General features: G+C 50.9%; 1 long non-coding RNA gene across 1 annotated transcript; it reads left to right on the forward strand.

The window, feature by feature from the left end:
- Nucleotides 1-861: 861 nt before the first annotated feature.
- On the forward strand, nt 862-7,554 carry LOC139050090 (uncharacterized). Its single transcript, XR_011508781.1, has 3 exons — nt 862-946; nt 1,078-2,136; nt 7,313-7,554. It is a non-coding gene; the product is annotated as an uncharacterized lncRNA (long non-coding RNA).
- Nucleotides 7,555-19,376: the final 11,822 nt, after the last annotated feature.

Here is a 19,376-nt window from a genome sequence, read left to right on the forward strand (position 1 = left end):
GACAGTCCAAATGAAGCGTCATGTCGTGCTGTTTCGTGGATGCAGCACAGTGCGTTCGAAGCTTCTGTAGCTTCGTAACGGCAACATTATTCGTACTCGCCGATATTACACAGTGACCCAATATGCAGTCGGCGCTGTGCTACCACGACTCTTCGAAACCGACAGTCCAAATGATGCGACATGTCGTGCTGTCTCGTGGATGCAGCACAGTTCGTTCGAAGCTTCTGTAGCTTCGTAACGGCAATGTTATTCGTGCTCGCCGATATTACACAGTGATTCAATACTACAGTACACACCACACAGCCACAAGGAATCGCAACGGTCCTCCCATTGCGTGCACGCGTGTGTAAGCGCCGACAGTCATTTTCGATTTTGAAACGCAGCACAAAATAAATGCTTTATTTATTTAGGCGTAGTGTATTTAAAACAAAACGATAACGTTAGCATTTCATGTATTTTTTACTAAGTTTTCTTTTTGTGACGTCATCATGCGTGGCAGCAGCGGACTCCACTTGGGGTCGTCTGCTGCCATAGAGTTAGTAGAACAACTCTAGAGGAAAAGCTGGGCCGGAAAAGTGGGAACCTCTAGGGCGCCGCCCTGTTGCTACTGGTCAATGTGGCCAGCGCAATTACTATTGAAAGAGCTGAGAACAAGTACAGGTCACCTTATGCTTTGTCACCTAAAAACGCATACCTGATGGCTTTATGAAGGTGGTACGTTAATATTAAGTTTACAGAAAGCGATCGCTAAGTCCGTGACTTATGTAAATCACGATGTACGCATTCATGCAATAAAGGATGACGCGAATTTCGGTTTCGAATCTGTTTTTTGGATGCGTAGTAGTTTCGTTTGACATGCGATCGCGCGTCGACATCGGACGCTATGACACACTCGTGCCTTATGTGCCACCGAAGCCCCGAAGTGCTCTGGCATATACCTTCACATGTAAGTAAACGAATTTATCTCCTTGTTGAGAATATCACGCGAGTAGGCAGCTCTTGTGGTACATCACAATCGTTCGAGAAGTGTCACAGTAGCGCATTTTTCTGCATGCGGAGCGGTGTTTTTATTTGCAGGTTTCCCTTCAGTAGGAAATTGCTGGACAGGCGGACCAGCGCACCGGAATTGTACTGGCGAAGCCACAAGCAACTCAAAGAATCTGTTTAATTGTTGCACTTTGAACAATCATGCTTCTACAAAGGCCACAGCAGAAAAACAGCCTGATGACCGAGTATTTCTGTGCCACGAAGTAATCAAGAGGCGAGTGCCTAATGCGGACGAAATAGAGTGCATCGAGACTTAGAACGACAGAAAGCTGAGCTAGTTCGTAAGGATTCATTATGCAAAACAGAGGTGAGGCGTGCAGACAGGACACAAGAGTAGAGAAGTGGGCGGCGCGCGTGTTGTTTGCTTGTAAATACTCTACTCTTGTTTCCTGTCTGCACGCCTCACCTCCGTTTTGCATAACGAGTGCATCAAGCCACATATTAATAGCTTAGGCGTTTTATTAACTGTGCAATATTTTCAACACTTCCTTGCATGCCATTTCATGTGGCATATCTTTTCTGGTCACAAATTTGTGCAGCGAATCTATTTGCATGATCGACTCCGGGCCTGTGGGACCGTTCACTTGCACTTGATGCTGAGTCTTTTACATGTACCCATAAACTGCAGATATGCACATCAGATCCCTGCGAGCACTTTCAAAATTCAATTATTTTCGACAACAGGCACATATGCAATACTGACATAATCCGGAATACCACTAAGCAGCTGGGACACATTTTTGTTGACCATACTCGCAGGTAAAATAAGTACATCATGTGGACAGCTCCAGCTCATTTTCCTTAAGTCAGTGTGTACAAGGGTTATGCAAAAATAATTTTTTTCTCGCGCACCGATTATTTTGCTTTATAAGCAAGAGAACCCACCACGTTAGTGTAACGTATCTTGTGCATCACACTAATATGTGCTTTCATTTACCAAGTGAGATGAGTTACTTTTATGGCTCATTCAGTCATATCACACTGCAAGCTGCATTCATCAATCTTCAATGGGATTTTGCAAATGTTTAATGAAACATGTTTCCCTTTTATGCAGATATGCAATGGCAAGCCCTTCCGTGTGTTCCAAAGGTAAAATTTAAGCTCTAAATTAAAGAAGACATTTCTAGTCAGAAACAAGCAAAAATAGTGAATGCAGAGTATCAGAAGCCCAATTAAGGTACAGAAATTATGAGAAGTGTCGAATGATTTTAAGGAAAGAGTCGTATTTAAAAATGCAAGACCCTTTAGTGGAGGTCAAGCAAGTCAATATAGGTAGAATACTCTGCAAAATTATGCGAGTGAGGGGATGTCAAACAATGGGTCAGGAAATGCATTGTTTTTCTGCAAAACAAAAGCTGATTGCCATTACATAAGTCACTTTAGCATCATGATAAATTCAGAAATAAACCAAAAAACAAGACACGCAAAAATAAACAAAACATTTAATGATATTTCAGCAGAACTTTTTGTTGGGCTAGTTGGTGCATATTACTGAAGTACTATAGCGCCAAACAGACGACACAAGAAGAAGAGACACGGACATAAGCGCTCGTCCGTGTCTCTTCTTGTGTCGTCTGTTTGGCGCTATAGTACTTCAGCCATTTAATGATGCTCTCTCCACACTGGGATAAATAAAAACACATCACATCTAATGTGGACATATCAGATGCCTTGTGAAACATAAAGGAACAATTCAGTTTCGAGCTATGGCACTTGCCGCATAGATGTGGGGGGGCCTTGCACCAATAGTGATAGTTACCACTGCATTTAGAAATTGAAAGCATTCGTGCAGACAAGGATGATTCTTTATATTTTTGGCTACCACTTCAAATGCCTCCACCAAGTGTTACAATGTTGCACGCAGCCATACTGTTGTGCCATTACCACAAGCCCGGATCCCGAATCTGCAAGATGCAGAATCTATCCTGCGAGCGCCATAATTCTCCCTTCACAAGTCAAGATGCTGCGCCTTCGTGCGGGAGAAGCCTCGGCGGAGCAGCGTGTTTTGACGTGCCCGCGTGTGCCCGACGGCCCGGCGCCGCACCTCCCTTGCCTGGAGGTCACCGCGCGCGCGAACTTTGAACCGAGTGGCCAGCGCGGTCGCTGGTTGGACCCCTCGGACGACCGTCGTGTGCTGACTTTGTATTGGGCCGTTTGAGTGACAATGGGCCTCGGGGATTATAAAAGCAGCAACACGCCGCTCGAAAACAGGATCCGCTGACCCCACCTGGAGAGAGGGTCGCTCCCGACTGGGGTGAGATGTGTCACGCGTTTTCGCCGGACGCCGTCGTGCGAGAACAGTCGCGTTTGTGTGAGCTCTCGGCCCCAGTGCCGATCCGCTCATGTCCTGTATGATAACCTGTATATAATGTATAAAGTCCCTTTTGTTATTCTCATCGACGCCAGGCTCGGAGTCTTCGCTACCAACGCTCAGTCACGAAACGGGTGACGAGCGCTACGGGACCACAAAGCCGTATTCGTGGTGCAGCGGTACAAGTTCGTATCACTGGTGGCACCGGTTGGATGTCGTAACACTGGTGGCACCGGTTGAAGTTCGTAACACTGGATGGCAGCTACGGGATTGACCGGCATCAGCTACCTCGGCGCGGTGAGTGCCTGAAGTTTACCTCAAACACCAGACTTTCTCTGACACAGGTTATAGTAGCTTAGGGAAGGATTTGGTGTTGCATTGTGATAACCTTGTGTGTTTCAAGCCTAGTAAGAGTGTTTTGAAAACCAGGGGATGCTGAGGGGGTAAACAGGGCAGTGTGTGATATACTTGCATATGTCTTACTAGTAGTGTTATAGTAGCGTACGGCAGGTATATTCAAAAAGGGTAAACAGCAGGAGGACAGTGTGAACGATGGAGAAGTACAAGGTGAAGGAACTTCTCGAAATTTGTGAGGAGTTGGGCATTGAGTTGGGCTCAACCAAAAGAAAGAATGCGATCCTTGAGGTCATGAGGACTGGGGACGTAACGGCTGAGGAGGCCGCTGAGGCCTGGGCGGATATCAATGAACGACGGGAAAGGGAGGAAAGGAGAGAACAGGAACGTCGCGAAGAGGAGGAAAGGAGAGAACAGCAACAGGAGGAAAAGAGGGAGAAGGAACGTTGCATGGAGGAAAGGAGAGAGATTCGTGAGCACGAGCTTAAAATGAAAGAGTTGGAGACTCGAAATAGCTCGCCAGCGCCTAGTCTCACTTCTAACGTTCCAAGAATACGCGATCAACTTCCACCCTTTGTCGTCGGAGAGGATATGGCCAAATACCTCGTGAAATTTGAGCACGTGTGCGAACGGAATAGCATTGAGCGATCCCTCTGGGCACAGAATCTGTTAGCGTTGCTTCCTGGGGAGGCATCAGACGTAATAACTTGCTTATCGAAAGAGGCGTTTGAGAGCTACAGTGATGTGAAGGAAGCGCTACTGCGGAAGTACAAATTGTCGCCCGAAGCTTTCCGGCAGAGGTTCCGGTACGCAAAAAAGGGTAAGGAGTCGAATGTTGACTTCGCGTTTCGTCTAAAAGCCGACTTGGTGGAATGGCTGAAGGGCGAAGAGGTTTACGACGACCGCGACAAAATCGTCGAATGCATCGCGTTGGAGCAGTTCTACCGTTGCATTGATGAGGATGTCCGGCTCTGGCTGCAAGATAGGCTAAAGGAGGTTAAGCTAAACAAGGCAGCAGAGTTAGCGGAAGAGTATTACACCCGCCGCAGCTTGCACAGCAAGGCGGTGCGCGTAGAAAAAGCTGATAGAAGAGATGTGTTTTCCGGGAAGTCCGACGAACGGAAGCAAATCACGCGTCGCGAGTTTCGGAAAGATGAGTCTCTTACCAAAGAAACTGTAAGGGAAGGACAGAATGCATCTCAGAATGCTAACGATGGTCCCAAGCAGCGAAACGATACGACGCGTTCTTTTGAAAAACGGAAGCCGTTAACTTGCTACAATTGCAAAAAGCAAGGGCACATCGCAGTGAGCTGCCCGGAGAAAATTGCTTTTGCGACAATACGGGAAACTAACAAAAACATACGACTATTGGAGCCATATATGCGGGAAATTAAGGTAAACGGCAAGAAGTGCCGAGCACTTCGAGACTCGGCAGCAACTATGGACGTTGTTCACCCGTCTTTCGTCTCCTCGAGTGATTTTACGGGAGAGTGCGCTTGGATACGGCAAGTGGCCGAGGAGGAGAGTGTCTGTTTACCGATCGCAACGGTTACCATTGAAGGAGAGTTTGGGAAACTTAACACAGAAGCCGCTGTGTCTGCCGCCCTCCCGGAGCATTTTCCCTACCTCTTCTCAAATAGCTCGGAGCAGCTGCTGAAGGATCAGGGCAAATCATTCTTTGCCGACGTGGCGTACATGGCCCTCACGCGATCCAAAGCGCGCCAGCTGTCGAGGGAACTTGACTTTGAGTCGGTGAGCGAACAGCGGTGCGGCACACGGACTGATCAGGGTAACTTGAGTGGCGAGCAGGCACCGGAGAGGCAGAGCTCGGAGGCTGGCCTGGTCGAGCGTGTCCTGGAAGTGACTGGGAGTGACGCGTACCGTGCTAGCCGCGATAAGGACACGACGCCGCAGTTAGGCGACGCAGGCTTCCTACTCGCTCCGGTTTCCGCCAGCTGGCAGGAGCTGGCTGCAGTTGAAAGAGAAACTCTGATTCGCGAGCAAAAGGAAGATTGTTCAATAGCCGATCTGATGAAGAGCGTCAAACTGGGAGTGAAAAAAAAGAGGGTTTCATTTTACGAGGAATCTGGCTTATTGTACCGCCGCTACACAGATAAGCAGGGTCGCAAATATGAACAGCTTCTGATTCCTCGGAAATATCGCCGGGAAAAATGAATGACCTCATTTGCTTCCTCAGAAGTATGTTTTCGGTCCAAGCGATTTCAAGGGGACCATTCTATTTGTCATTATTATTGATGATTAATAATTGTTTCTATTTTGTTGCGTTGATAATTTGAAAACTGGTTGTTTGAGCCTTGTGTACTGGATCGTACACCTGCCTCCTGTTGCAGCGGGAGAAAAAAAAGGGGAAAACAATTTAGTTAGGTTGATTTGAATTATGGCCTTGTCTGGTGTTTGACGGGAGACAGAGGGCACTTGTTCGTGTTGGGTGTTGCCTTTTGCCGGTCGGTTTTGCAAGCTGCAGAACGACCAAGCGGGACCAGTGGCGAGAAGCAAGGTCTTAGGAACGACCCGAGCGGAGCTGGTCAAGGTGCCTTGGCGACGACGTGGTGAGCAGAGCTCCTGTCCTGGCGAGTCGGACCTGGGCACGTGAGGTTACCTGGCGTCCCGACACTGGATGTGAACTTGGACGAGCCTGACGAACGTGCGCGCCTGGCATCCGAGCCACGTGGAGGCAGCTCGTCTTCCCGGCGCCTTATCTGAGGGCGGGGATGCTGTTGTGCCATTACCACAAGCCCGGATCCCGAATCTGCAAGATGCAGAATCTATCCTGCGAGCGCCATAATTCTCCCTTCACAAGTCAAGATGCTGCGCCTTCGTGCGGGAGAAGCCTCGGCGGAGCAGCGTGTTTTGACGTGCCCGCGTGTGCCCGACGGCCCGGCGCCGCACCTCCCTTGCCTGGAGGTCACCGCGCGCGCGAACTTTGAACCGAGTGGCCAGCGCGGTCGCTGGTTGGACCCCTCGGACGACCGTCGTGTGCTGACTTTGTATTGGGCCGTTTGAGTGACAATGGGCCTCGGGGATTATAAAAGCAGCAACACGCCGCTCGAAAACAGGATCCGCTGACCCCACCTGGAGAGAGGGTCGCTCCCGACTGGGGTGAGATGTGTCACGCGTTTTCGCCGGACGCCGTCGTGCGAGAACAGTCGCGTTTGTGTGAGCTCTCGGCCCCAGTGCCGATCCGCTCATGTCCTGTATGATAACCTGTATATAATGTATAAAGTCCCTTTTGTTATTCTCATCGACGCCAGGCTCGGAGTCTTCGCTACCAACGCTCAGTCACGAAACGGGTGACGAGCGCTACGGGACCACAAAGCCGTATTCGTGGTGCAGCGGTACAAGTTCGTATCACTGGTGGCACCGGTTGGATGTCGTAACACTGGTGGCACCGGTTGAAGTTCGTAACAATACTAAGGATCTCGCAACAACACCTGCAGGTAAAAAGCAGAAGCAGTCAAAGTGCTGGTGTGTTCTGGACACTATGTTTGAAAACTTTTAGGCAAGAAGAGTGCAAGAAGCAGACATAACTGCATTTATTTCCATAATTCCCCATTTAAATGGCCTTTTCTTTTTGCTTAGACAATGCCTACGCCTAGCCACAGCAGCTCCCTCATACAGACTCCGCAAACCAAGAGGCCGTGGAGGCAAATGCAGGTAAGAGGCAATAAGCAATAGCACTGGTATCGACATTCATCTAATTTCTTTTTATTTCGTTTAGGCAGCCAGCACACCTCGAACAGCCACCTTGACTGCGGGTGTGTCACCCTAGTCGCCAAGGAAACATTTGAGGGAAAGTGACAGGCAATGTGAACAGCCACTCCTCCATGTATACAATACACTTTCTCTCGGATGACTCCTACGCCTCACCACGCCAGCACACTTGTGCACAAAGATGCCGCAGAGGCACGTGCAGGTCAGAGGCAAGAAGCAGTGGCACTGGTGTTGACATTTACCCAATTTCTTTTATGCGAAGCATATTACGAGGGCTCAACCCAGCTCCTCAGGCGCGGCGGTGACCATGAAATCACGTGACACCGTGACGTCACGACAGAGGAGAAGTGGCTTTGGCTCAACTCTTGCAAGACGGGCTGGGTGGGAATCGAACCAGGGTCTCCGGAGTGTGGGACGGAGACGCTACCACTGAGCCACGAGTACAACGCTTCAAAGCGGTACAAAAGCGCCTCTAGTGAATGCGGTGTTGCCTTAGAAACGCGCTGTTTCTAAGGCGTGCGTCTCTTGCTCAGGCGCACATTTCGTTGCCGCGCCGAACGCTGCTTTGCTCGACGCTCACCGCGTCCAATGCGGGGCGCGTAGTCGCTGCCCTGTAGCCCATTGTCTTACACCCCTTGGCGGGTCGACGGGAACGCTGTCGCGTTCCACTCTTGAAGGCGAAGAAGTAATGCATGAGTTGTTTCTTCGTCTAGCCGAACCAAATATAGCCAAGCAACAGCAGTTCACCAGGCTAAACAGTGGTTCAACAACTAAAATAAAGGCTAGTATGCTTCGCATCCTGGGCTTAACCTTACCTAAGCCACAGCCATTTTTTTCTTACACTGAGGCAGCCAGCACACCTCGAACAGCCACCTCGACTGCGGGTGTGTTAGTTGATCCCTGTTGTACATATGCTCATAATAAACTTCAGTAAACTTGAACTTCATAATAAACTTGAAGGCAAATGGTACATTGATGCATTGTATTTTTGAACATTTATTGTACACATACAATATATGTTATACTTTGCAGTGCTACAGAGCGTATTTTGAAGCTTCCCCCTATATTTTGCACCTTTAATTACGTATGTGTTGTGTGGCCCTCAATGCAGTTCATGTTGTAGCAGCTGCTTTGTCTGTGTATCGCACATTGGCTTAAGCTCGTGATATCCACATACTTCTCTCACATATACAAAATAAAGTTCTATGTAGTCCTCAGTGTTACAACAAAAAATGAAAGTAAACAATCCGATCGTGGAATTATGTTTATTACAGTGATTCCTACGACAGTTACTGACAAGTTGACAACTTGAACTGGTCAATCGGTCCATAGCCTCCTCTATTTTTCAAAAATAAAGGAGGCTATGATCCGTCATGGCAAGGAATTGTATGTATACATAAAAAAAAGGGGGTATGTGTGTGTTTGTAGTGGGGGTACTATAGGACTAGGGCGGTACGAAAAAATGTACCAACACCGTCCCCTAGACCCATTCCGTTGAGGTACCGTAACAAAACGTATTATGCATAAAGTTCATACAACCAACTCTGATATTACTACAGACGCCAGGCGACGCGAGCTACATTTGTCATGATGCATTCGCGACTGCACCGGATGCCCTCCACATTATTCTCGTTAATCGTGCTCACTGCGCCGAGGCAAAAGGAAGACCATGGGCGCAGGTGCCTTTAAAGTATCTCGACCTTGCGAGGCACGGCTGCGCGTGCCAGGGGAGCTGTCCGTGCGAACACTCCCTGGCACACACCTGCCTCGGCGGCCCCAACCTACGTACCGTTCTGCTTCGAGCTTTGATCCCCCCACTGTCCCTCGGGTGCCCTGGAGTTCCTGCGCCGCCTGCTCTACTACCATCTCAGGTGCTCTCCTGAGACTTCCGTTTGTCGGTTACATGTGCCCTACAGCTGGATCATTACTTATAATAATAAAAAACCCGATGTATCGTCACGACGATAGATCGCTAAAGCGGCTTTTGCAACATACCGCGCCCGTGCGAAGATAATTACGGAACACCAACGAGGAATCTGACCACAGTTTCGAGCTCGTAACGTCGTCGAGTGACACTCCTGCAACAGGCGTGACCGCTGAAAACCGCATACCACCAGAAGCTTGAACAGGATCATCCCTCGGTTGCATAACTGCCAGCTCTACGGCCAACATGGACCACACCCACACCATCCCGCAACATAGAATAAAGAACCGACTTATGAAGCCCAAACACACGGCTGCACGCACACATCACAACACTTCAAGCGAGACGCCATGCTGCTACGCTGCTACATGCTGCTACTGTTGCCGGATTAAAACTGACTACTGTCACCAAGTCTAGCAAGCGTCTCAGGAGCTGGCAACCTCGGCGCGTAGCAACATGGCGGCGCTCTTGAGGTTCCCGATTTTAATGCATGGGCCCTATGGGTAGCTTGTCCTCTAGAGTCAGTATAGTAACTCTATGTCTGCTGCCACGCGCGTGCACCCAGCGCCGGCCTTTAAAATACGAGTCATAAAGGCTATGCGAGCGCACGGGGCAAAGTAAGCCTTGCCGGAGCCGCAGAGATGACTGGAACGCGTTCGCTAAGTATCACCACACAGACAGGGCCATCGCTGGGCACCATCACCACGGAAAGCGTAGCATTATACGGGCCCACGAGCGCACGAACTGCGACAACGACGCACAATCAGACATACGGAGACAGGCTAAACGTTGGCTAAACATCTATCTTCTATCAGCAGCCCAACAGCCAGCCAGCAAAAGCGTTGGTCCATGGCGGCCATGATGTGTTTCCGGTTCCTGCAATCGCTTTCTGCGTCTACAGGAAGTATGACAGGAAGCATTGGAAAACCTATGGCTTACATGGCCTTTGAGATTGGCAATTGTAAGTACAAGATCCAGTAGATAATGTTCAATTTTATGAACAAGTGGATGAATGTTATGAGCGTCTTCTTTGAAACAGGGCGGTGGGCTGCGCCATCAAGCCCTTGTTATTATATTGTTTATTGTTCTATCAAGGTTTGAAAAAATTAAAAAAACCTAAGAACTTTCACAACCAAATGTTATGATCCCCTATAGCGAATTTTGCGTCTTCGCTTTTTTTTCTTCTAGGGTAACGTCCTCTGGTTTTAAAATACGAGTCATAAAGGCTATGCTTTTGCTGGTTGAAGGCAAGGAGATTACATACTAATGGGATCTTCTGCTGACGGCACTCGTGCCGTAGAGTCGACCACAGCCACCCGAAGTGAGCGGACGTGCCGTCGGCGCTCTCCGGACCCCGAAATCTGCCCGAAGAGAGCGTACGTGCCGTCGGCGCGCACTCCGAACCGATCCGACGTGAGCTTTGCCCGTCGCCCCCTGCCCGGGCCTCCCGAGGCGCGAGCTTTGCCCGTCGCCCCCCGCCCGGGCCTCCCGAGGTGCCCTGCGCTGTGTGTGCCAGTCACCACGGAATACGCACGAATCCCCTCCGTTTGCGCCGCTGCCGACCGCTAAACCTACATCCGAACTTTTTTGGACCACATCGATGTCGGAAAGTCTGCTCCTGGCCAGCCGCGGCACTTGGTCTTGCCTCGCTAATCACTGGTAGCGCACCCACCCCCAACAGCCATGGAGGTGCAGGGCGAAGACCTCGACCCGACAACGTTCAGACCCAGCGAGTGGACCACGATACTCCGCGCGTACAAGGGAGGCAAACCAAGCCCGGAAACGCTGGTTGTGCCTCCTCATGCAGCCCCTGTTCGAGATAAGCCTGCCGCGCCCGCCGTCGGTGCTCCGGCCGACACTGCCCCTGCGACCTTCAAGCCGACATACCGTGCTCAACAACAACAGCTGCGCGTGACGCACGCAATCGCATTGCGAAGTAAGCAACTTGCTTCACTCCCTCCCGGCACTATACCAAGAGGAGGCCTCGCTTCCGACCAAGAGGAGGCCTCGCTTTGAACGGAGCCGTGGCGCAGCCACTCATGAAAGCTCTGCGAGTCACCGCCGCTGACCGGGACCTAGGAGAGTTTCACCTCCGGATTCACCCGACGAATAACACCTTCACGGTCGCTACACCTCACGAGTCAACGGCCCTTCACCTCGTCCAACTCAAGGAAGTGGTCCTTCAAGAAACCAGTTACCCCGTCGCCGCCTACATCGCACCGCCGCCCGCTGCTGCGCGCGGAGTCATCTCGCAAGCCTACTGGGCGGAAACACCCGAAGAGATGCTACAAGACCTCCAGACTCGCAACCCGGAAGCTGATATCATCGCAGCCCGCAGAATGGGTAGGACCCTCTCCATATTGATCACATTTGCGCATGGCCCAGTCCCTCACACCATACGCTACATGAGTGTAGTGCATAGATGCACGACGTACAAGGGAAGTCCAGACGCGTGCACAAACTGTCGTCGACCGGGCCACAGACACGACGTGTGCCCCCACCCCAAGAGTGGTCTCTGCCCGCGGTGCGGGGACAAGCATGAGCCGCAAGATGTTCCCTCCTGCATCCCGATCTGCATTCTCTGTGGGGGGCAGCACCTCACGGGCACCGGCTCGTGCAAGGCAAGAAATGCCGCCACCAAACGACTTAGCCCATCGGCCCAGAAGTCAAAGTTCCCTACCAAGAAGGACTTTCCCCCGCTTAACACGACCCTCCCGTCTACCTCTACATGGGCTTCCAAGGTTGCCAAGACGAACACCATGACCTCCCAGGACTCGGACGTGAAGGCTCTGCGGGATGAGGTAAGGCAGCTCAAGGCAGCCCTCTCTACCTCCACCCCTGCTCTACCCCCCACTCCACCATCCCCGTCTTCCTCATCCAACCCGTCCGACCAACCTCCTCAGAAAAAGAGGAGGCCTGATGAGAGCCCAGTCCAACCTATAGACCTGGAAGCCAAATTTCAGGACCTCGCCCAAAACCTAGAATCCAAGTTCACAGAGCGCATTACTGCGCAGGTCACTGCACAGTGCCAGACTATGATTGAAGCTACCATTACCGGTATAATAGATAGGGTCATATCTAGCATCATGGCCAAGGTTGAGGAGCGTTTAGCTAACCTTATATCTGGACTCTCAGCGGCCTCTCCTCCCGCAGTCCCACCTTCTGCACTCCTCCTTCGCCCCGCCACCCTTCAACATGGCTCCTCCGAGGCACCATAATTCCTTACAAATTATTCAATGGAATCGCAGGGGCTTTCGGCGAAAGCGCGACCCTTTGCAGCAGATTATCGCCAACTCTTTGTCCCCACCAGACATTATCGCTATCCAGGATGCCAATGTTTGCAGGCAACTGCCAGGATACGCTGTTATCCCCTCTGACTCCACTGATCTTCCTCGGGTGGTTACATACGTCTGTAACACCTTGCATTACGCGGAGCACGACGTTACCTCCCCTATTGCTCACACCTTCATCGAAATTTTACCCCCCACCCCTGCACAATCTCCCCTGTTCATGCTTAACTGCTATCTTCTCCCACGACAGCCGATTCACCTACTTGTTCCACTCCTCAAATCCGTAACCCAAATGGCCGGATCAAACCCCCTACTGATTGCCGGTGACTTTAACTGCGCTCACGTGGACTGGGGCTATCGACGCACCAACCACAGAGGCACAGTTTTATACAATAATACGCTATTACTTCACCTGACCATCTTTAATGATTTTAGCCTACCTACGCGGATTGGTAACAGTGTTACTGCCGATACTAGCCGAGACCTCACGCTTGGTAGAAACTTGGCTCACCTACAATGGGAAAGAACGCAAGCCACACTAGGCAGCGACCACCACCTGATTCGCATAGCGGTGAACTATCGCCGACCTCAGCGCAAATTTACCGCTAGGCACACTAATTGGGATCAGCTCCGTAAATTTAGGCAAGCGCAGCCAGCACAGGGCCCCTTCGACCTAGACACCTGGACTACTCAGTTACAGAAAGACATTCGCCAACATACCCAAACGCTCGATACTACCCCAGACACCCCCGTTATCGACAGTAAGCTCGCCCACCTTCTTGAAGCTCAAGAGAACATAACGCGAAGGTGGAGAACTCAAAAGCACAACAGGAAACTAAAACTCAAACTCACCCAGCTTCAATCCCAAATAGAACACCATAGTGCCACTCTTTGCAAAGCTAACTGGGCTCAGGTTTGTGACGGCCTCCGAGGCAATCTCTCCACAACCCGCGCTTGGCACCTGTTACGCCATATGCTCGATCCCACGCAATCTAAAACTCAGACGCGTCTTAGCATTCGCCGCCTCACCCATAATCATCGGCAGGACACCGACGCCTTCCTCGCGCAGGTGAAACGCACCTATACCACCCCAGGTCCTCCTTGCAAACATCCCGAGTACACGGGCTCACCCCAACCACAGCTTGACGCTCCTATTACAGAATCTGAATTTCGTGCAGCCCTATTGAAATTGCGCAATACCACACCCGGGGAAGATCAAATTACGAATGCTGCCATCCGAAATCTTGATGATGCCTCCATATCTCACCTCGTTACCTACTTTAACGAGTGCTGGGAGGCAGGTACCCTCCCTGCCTCCTGGAAGCATGGAAAAATTATATTTATCCCAAAACCCCACAAGCCCATCACCCTTGAGAACATCCGCCCCATTTCTCTTACATCTTGTCTCGGCAAGACCTTTGAGCACATAATCCTCGCCCGACTGACAACGTACATGGAAGAAAATCACCTTTTCCCCCACAGTATGGTAGGCTTTCGTGCGCATCTATCTGCGCAGGATGCCCTACTTCAAATTACGCACGATGTGCTTGATGATACCATCCCCCATCTTACTAAAGCCATCCTGGCGGTTGACCTCATTAAGGCATTTGACAGAATTCGACACGCTGCCATCTTACGGGAACTGCAGGAACTACAGGTAGGCCCTAAGACCTACAACTACGTTCGCGCCTTCCTCTCTGGCCGCACTGCCTCCTTGCACATTGATCAGCTCAGCACACCCTCTTATACGCTCGGTGAATTTGGAACCCCGCAAGGCGCGGTCCTCTCCCCCCTTTTATTTAACATTGCTCTCATCCCCTTAGCCCAGAAGCTCAATCTCATCCCACACCTAAAACATACTCTGTACGCTGATGATATTACCGCATGGACCACTCATGGCTCAGACGGGCAAATTGAGGAAACTCTACAATTAGCAGTCGACACGATCTCCGCTCACGTATCATCTATCGGACTCGAATGTTCCCCCTCTAAGTCCGCGCTCCTCCTAATTAGACCAAAATCTGCCGCCAACTCACCCATCCAAATCACTTTACAAGGATCCCCTATCCCCATCACTCCCACCCTGCGCATCCTTGATCTCTACCTGCAGGATTCCGGACGCAATGACCATACCCTTAAAACACTCAAGGCCTCCACGCAATCAGTGTTGCAGCTTCTACGCCGCGTATCTTCCCTGCACAAGGGTTTAGACGAAGCAGACAACATGAAAGTTGTACATGCTTTTACGCTTAGCCGCATTCTGTACGCCACTCCATATCTCAAGCTGAACTGCACGGAAACCGAGCGCGTGAACGCCATGATCCGCCTTGCAACTAAGGCAGCCCTCAACCTGCCTCGCAGTACTAGCACAGCCAAACTCCTTGCACTAGGCATGCATAACACACTTCCTGAACTAGTTGAGGCACACCTTCAGACGCAGTATTTAAGACTTGCCTCGAGCGCCACTGGCCGCCATATTGTCACGTGGTAGTGACGGCGAAGAAAGAAGCAGTACGGTGGAATACAAAACTAGCTTTTATTGGGCGAACCTGTGCCCACAAAACAGGCTACACTTATAGCACAACGAAAGCGGCGAACACAGTCGGCGATCGTCGAAAATCTGATCAGCGGGTCAAGCGCGTCGGCTTTTATACAGTAATCATCGAATGTTCCACATTAAACGTTGGGACCCGCATGCCTTCTAAAATGTTCTACACCATTCGTGTCAAGCGATGAAATCAGATAACACAATGTTCGGCGACAACAGACAGCGGATAGAAGCATCGATAACTTTCCAGAAACTTCGGATACATGCAGGCGCGTCCCGCGCTGTGCGATAACATTTGTTAGGCGACAAAACTTGTCGCCCGATAAAGACAAGTACACGTGTCAATACCCCCCTCTTAAAAAGCATCGACCCGATGCTGCAAACAAGCGAAAATAATAAGTAAGCACTCAAAGCAAAGAAAAAACAAAATAAGGAAAGTTCGTTAGCGTCCGTAAAATGGTTTAAGACGCACCACGTGGACCACTTCAGGTCGTGCGCGACGTCGCTGTGAATGCGATATGCCGTCTGGCACGACCTCATAGTCCAGAGCGCCAATACGTCGGATGACCTTGTAGGGTCCGAAATAGCGTCGGAGTAGTTTCTCACTGAGTCCTCGTCGGCGTATCGGTGTCCAAACCCAAACACGGTCGCCGGGCTGGTACTCAACAAAGCGTCGTCGGAGGTTGTAGTGTCGGCTGTCGGTCCTCTGTTGGTTCTTGATCCGTAGGCGGGCGAGCTGTCGGGCTTCTTCGGCGCGCTGGAGATAGCTAGCGACGTCAACATTCTCTTCGTCAGTGACGTGGGGCAGCATGGCGTCGAGCGTCGTCGTCGGGTTCCTGCCGTAAACCAGCTTAAACGGCGTGATCTGTGTTGTTTCTTGCACCGCCGTGTTATAAGCGAATGTTACGTACGGCAGGACGGCATCCCAGGTCTTGTGTTCGACGTCGACGTACATCGCTAGCATGTCGGCGAGGGTCTTATTCAGCCGCTCCGTAAGACCATTCGTCTGCGGGTGGTAAGCCGTTGTCCTCCTGTGCCTTGTCTGACTGTATTTCAGAATGGCTTGGGTGAGCTCCGCTGTAAAGGCCGTTCCTCGGTCGGTGATGAGGACTTCTGGGGCGCCATGTCGCAGCAGGATGTTTTCGACAAAGAATTTCGCCACTTCGGCTGCGCTACCTTTCGGCAGTGCTTTTGTTTCAGCGAAGCGGGTGAGGTAGTCCGTCGCCACGACGATCCACTTATTTCCGGTTATTGACGTCGGAAAGGGTCCCAGCAAGTCCATCCCGATCTGCTGGAATGGTCGGCAAGGAGGCTCGATTGGCTGTAGTAATCCGGCTGGCCTTGTCGGCGGTGTCTTGCGTCGCTGACAGTCTCGGCATGTTCTGACATAACGGGCGACGTCGGCGGTCAGGCGCGGCCAATAATACTTTTCTTGTATCCTCGATAGTGTCCGGGAAAATCCGAGGTGTCCAGCGGTCGGATCGTCATGTAGGGCATGCAATACTTCTGGACTAAGTCCTGACGGGACAACAAGAAGGTAATTTGCGCGGACTGGCGAGAAGTTCTTCTTCACGAGTAGACTATCTTGAAGCGTGAAGGAAGATAATCCGCGCTTAAATGCCCTGGGGACAACGTCGGTGTGCCCCTCCAAATAATCGACGAGGCCTTTAAGTTCCGGGTCCGCTCGTTGTTGTTCGGCGAAGTCTTCCGCGCTTATTATTCCAAGGAAGGCGTCGTCATCCTCGTCCTCTTGCGGCGGCGGGTCAATGGGGGCGCGGGATAGGCAATCGGCGTCTGAGTGTTTTCGTCCGGACTTGTATGTTACGGTGATGTCGTATTCTTGTAGTCTGAGGCTCCACCGTGCCAGCCGTCCTGAGGGATCCTTTAAATTCGCTAGCCAACACAAGGCGTGATGGTCGCTGACGACTTTGAATGGCCTGCCATATAGGTAAGGGCGAAATTTCGCTGTAGCCCAAACGATGGCGAGGCATTCCTTTTCGGTTGTAGAATAATTGCCTTCCGCTTTTGACAACGACCGGCTAGCGTAAGCTATCACGTGTTCATGTCCATCTTTTCTCTGGACCAGGACGTCCACCAGATGTCAGCACCTCCACCAGATGTCACGTGGTAGTGACGGCGAAGAAAGAAGCAGTACGGTGGAATACAAAACTAGCTTTTATTGGGCGAACCTGTGCCCACAAAACAGGCTACACTTATAGCACAACGAAAGCGGCGAACACAGTCGGCGATCGTCGAAAATCTGATCAGCGGGTCAAGCGCGTCGGCTTTTATACAGTAATCATCGAATGTTCCACATTAAACGTTGGGACCCGCATGCCTTCTAAAATGTTCTACACCATTCGTGTCAAGCGATGAAATCAGATAACACAATGTTCGGCGACAACAGACAGCGGATAGAAGCATCGATAACTTTCCAGAAACTTCGGATACATGCAGGCGCGTCCCGCGCTGTGCGATAACATTTGTTAGGCGACAAAACTTGTCGCCCGATAAAGACAAGTACACGTGTCAATATCCTCGCCTCCCTTCGCATCAACATACCCGCTAATCAGTCAACCATTATGGCCATTCCTCGACACATTCATACACCCCTTGTAGTGAAACCCCTTCCTCGAAACGTCCATCCCCAATATCACATCTCTCGCCGCGTAGCTCGCGCAAATGCCCTCCACAAGTATTACGGACAGGTCGAGAAAGCCATCTGGGTGGACGCCGCATGTACAACGCATGAAGCTGTAGCAGTTGCTTACAACCCAACCTTACCCCGACCCCTAACTCACCATCTTCCCTCGGGCTCTACACCTGAGGAAGCAGAGGAGATCGCCATCGCCTTAGCCCTTGCCCTTTCGGATGCTGAATACATCTTTAGCGATTCAAAGACTGCTTTGTCCAACTTTGCCAGAGGCAGAATTCGCAACCCTGCCTGGAACTTGTTGAACATCCCCACCCAGAATTTACCACGTAGGGTTGAGCTCCGGTGGGTGCCGGCTCACTCTGGGAACCCCGGAAACGAGGCTGCCGATAAATTGGCCCGAGGTTTAATTTGCCGGGCTCAGGACAGCCTCGATCCGGGTTTCTCGAGGGAGCGGGTACACAGCTTTGCGGAGCTCACGCAAATACCCCGTTTGGACCGTCGGTCTTACCCTCCTCCCCACTCCTCCCTGACGCACTCCCAACAGATCCTCTGGAGACGCCTCCAGACCCGCTCTCTCCCATCCCCTCAGCTGCTATCCCACTACTGTGGCACCTCCCCTACATGCTCCCTATGCGGAGACCCTCACGCCACACTCTCCCACATCCTTTTTGGCTGCCCTGCCGATCCTCCCCCGCAGGGACAGCCCGCCATCTCAAGCTGGGAGGACTGGGAGGTCCTGCTCTCGTCTACGGACCCGACATCGCAGGTTACTGCGGTGGCTCGGGCTGCCGACGTCATGAGCAAAAGGAGCATGAACGTTTCGACGTAGTGCGGGACCGTGCGGTGGTCCAGGGACCCAGAAGAGTCCAAACTCACATGCTATGAATAAAGTTTTTCTGTCTGTCTGTGTCGTGCCGTATTGACTGCACTCGCGCAATGCCGCATGTTCCACTGGGCGCCACGCGTATTCGCAACTCAAATCAACATTAGGGGGCGCTGCGAAGCCTGACCCATCATGTTCTTTGCACACAATATGTGGCCATGCTGGCAGCTGCAACACTTGCAGTTTGACCATACAAATATGTTGAACATTAAAGTGACAGAGGAAGTGCTGTTGTAACTCTTCATAGCTACCATGTGATCATGTTCGCATCACCTTAACCTTGTCGTTCATCTTGTGTTACATTTGGTGCGCCACATTTTCCACCTGATCCAATAGCCTTTAAGCTAGTGCACGGGGAAGCTACAAAAGAGTGCACAAAGTAATATAAAAAAATTGTTTCTCAATAAAATGCAATTGGACCGTATTATGTTTATAGAAAACCTAGTTGTCCAATTAATTCCATTATGGATCGATGAGGTTTAAGTTAGTCTTACCACAGTTCCAACTGCAAATGTGTAATTTGTATTAAGGCACTTCCAATTTAACATCATTACGTTCAGTTGGTATCAATGCTGTTCTGATCTGGTCTCATTGTGTTTTATTTGTGCGTAGTTGGAGCCAAAGAGTCACT

This window comes from Dermacentor albipictus, chromosome 9, assembly GCF_038994185.2.
Source record: "Dermacentor albipictus isolate Rhodes 1998 colony chromosome 9, USDA_Dalb.pri_finalv2, whole genome shotgun sequence".
Classification (NCBI taxonomy): domain Eukaryota; kingdom Metazoa; phylum Arthropoda; class Arachnida; order Ixodida; family Ixodidae; genus Dermacentor; species Dermacentor albipictus.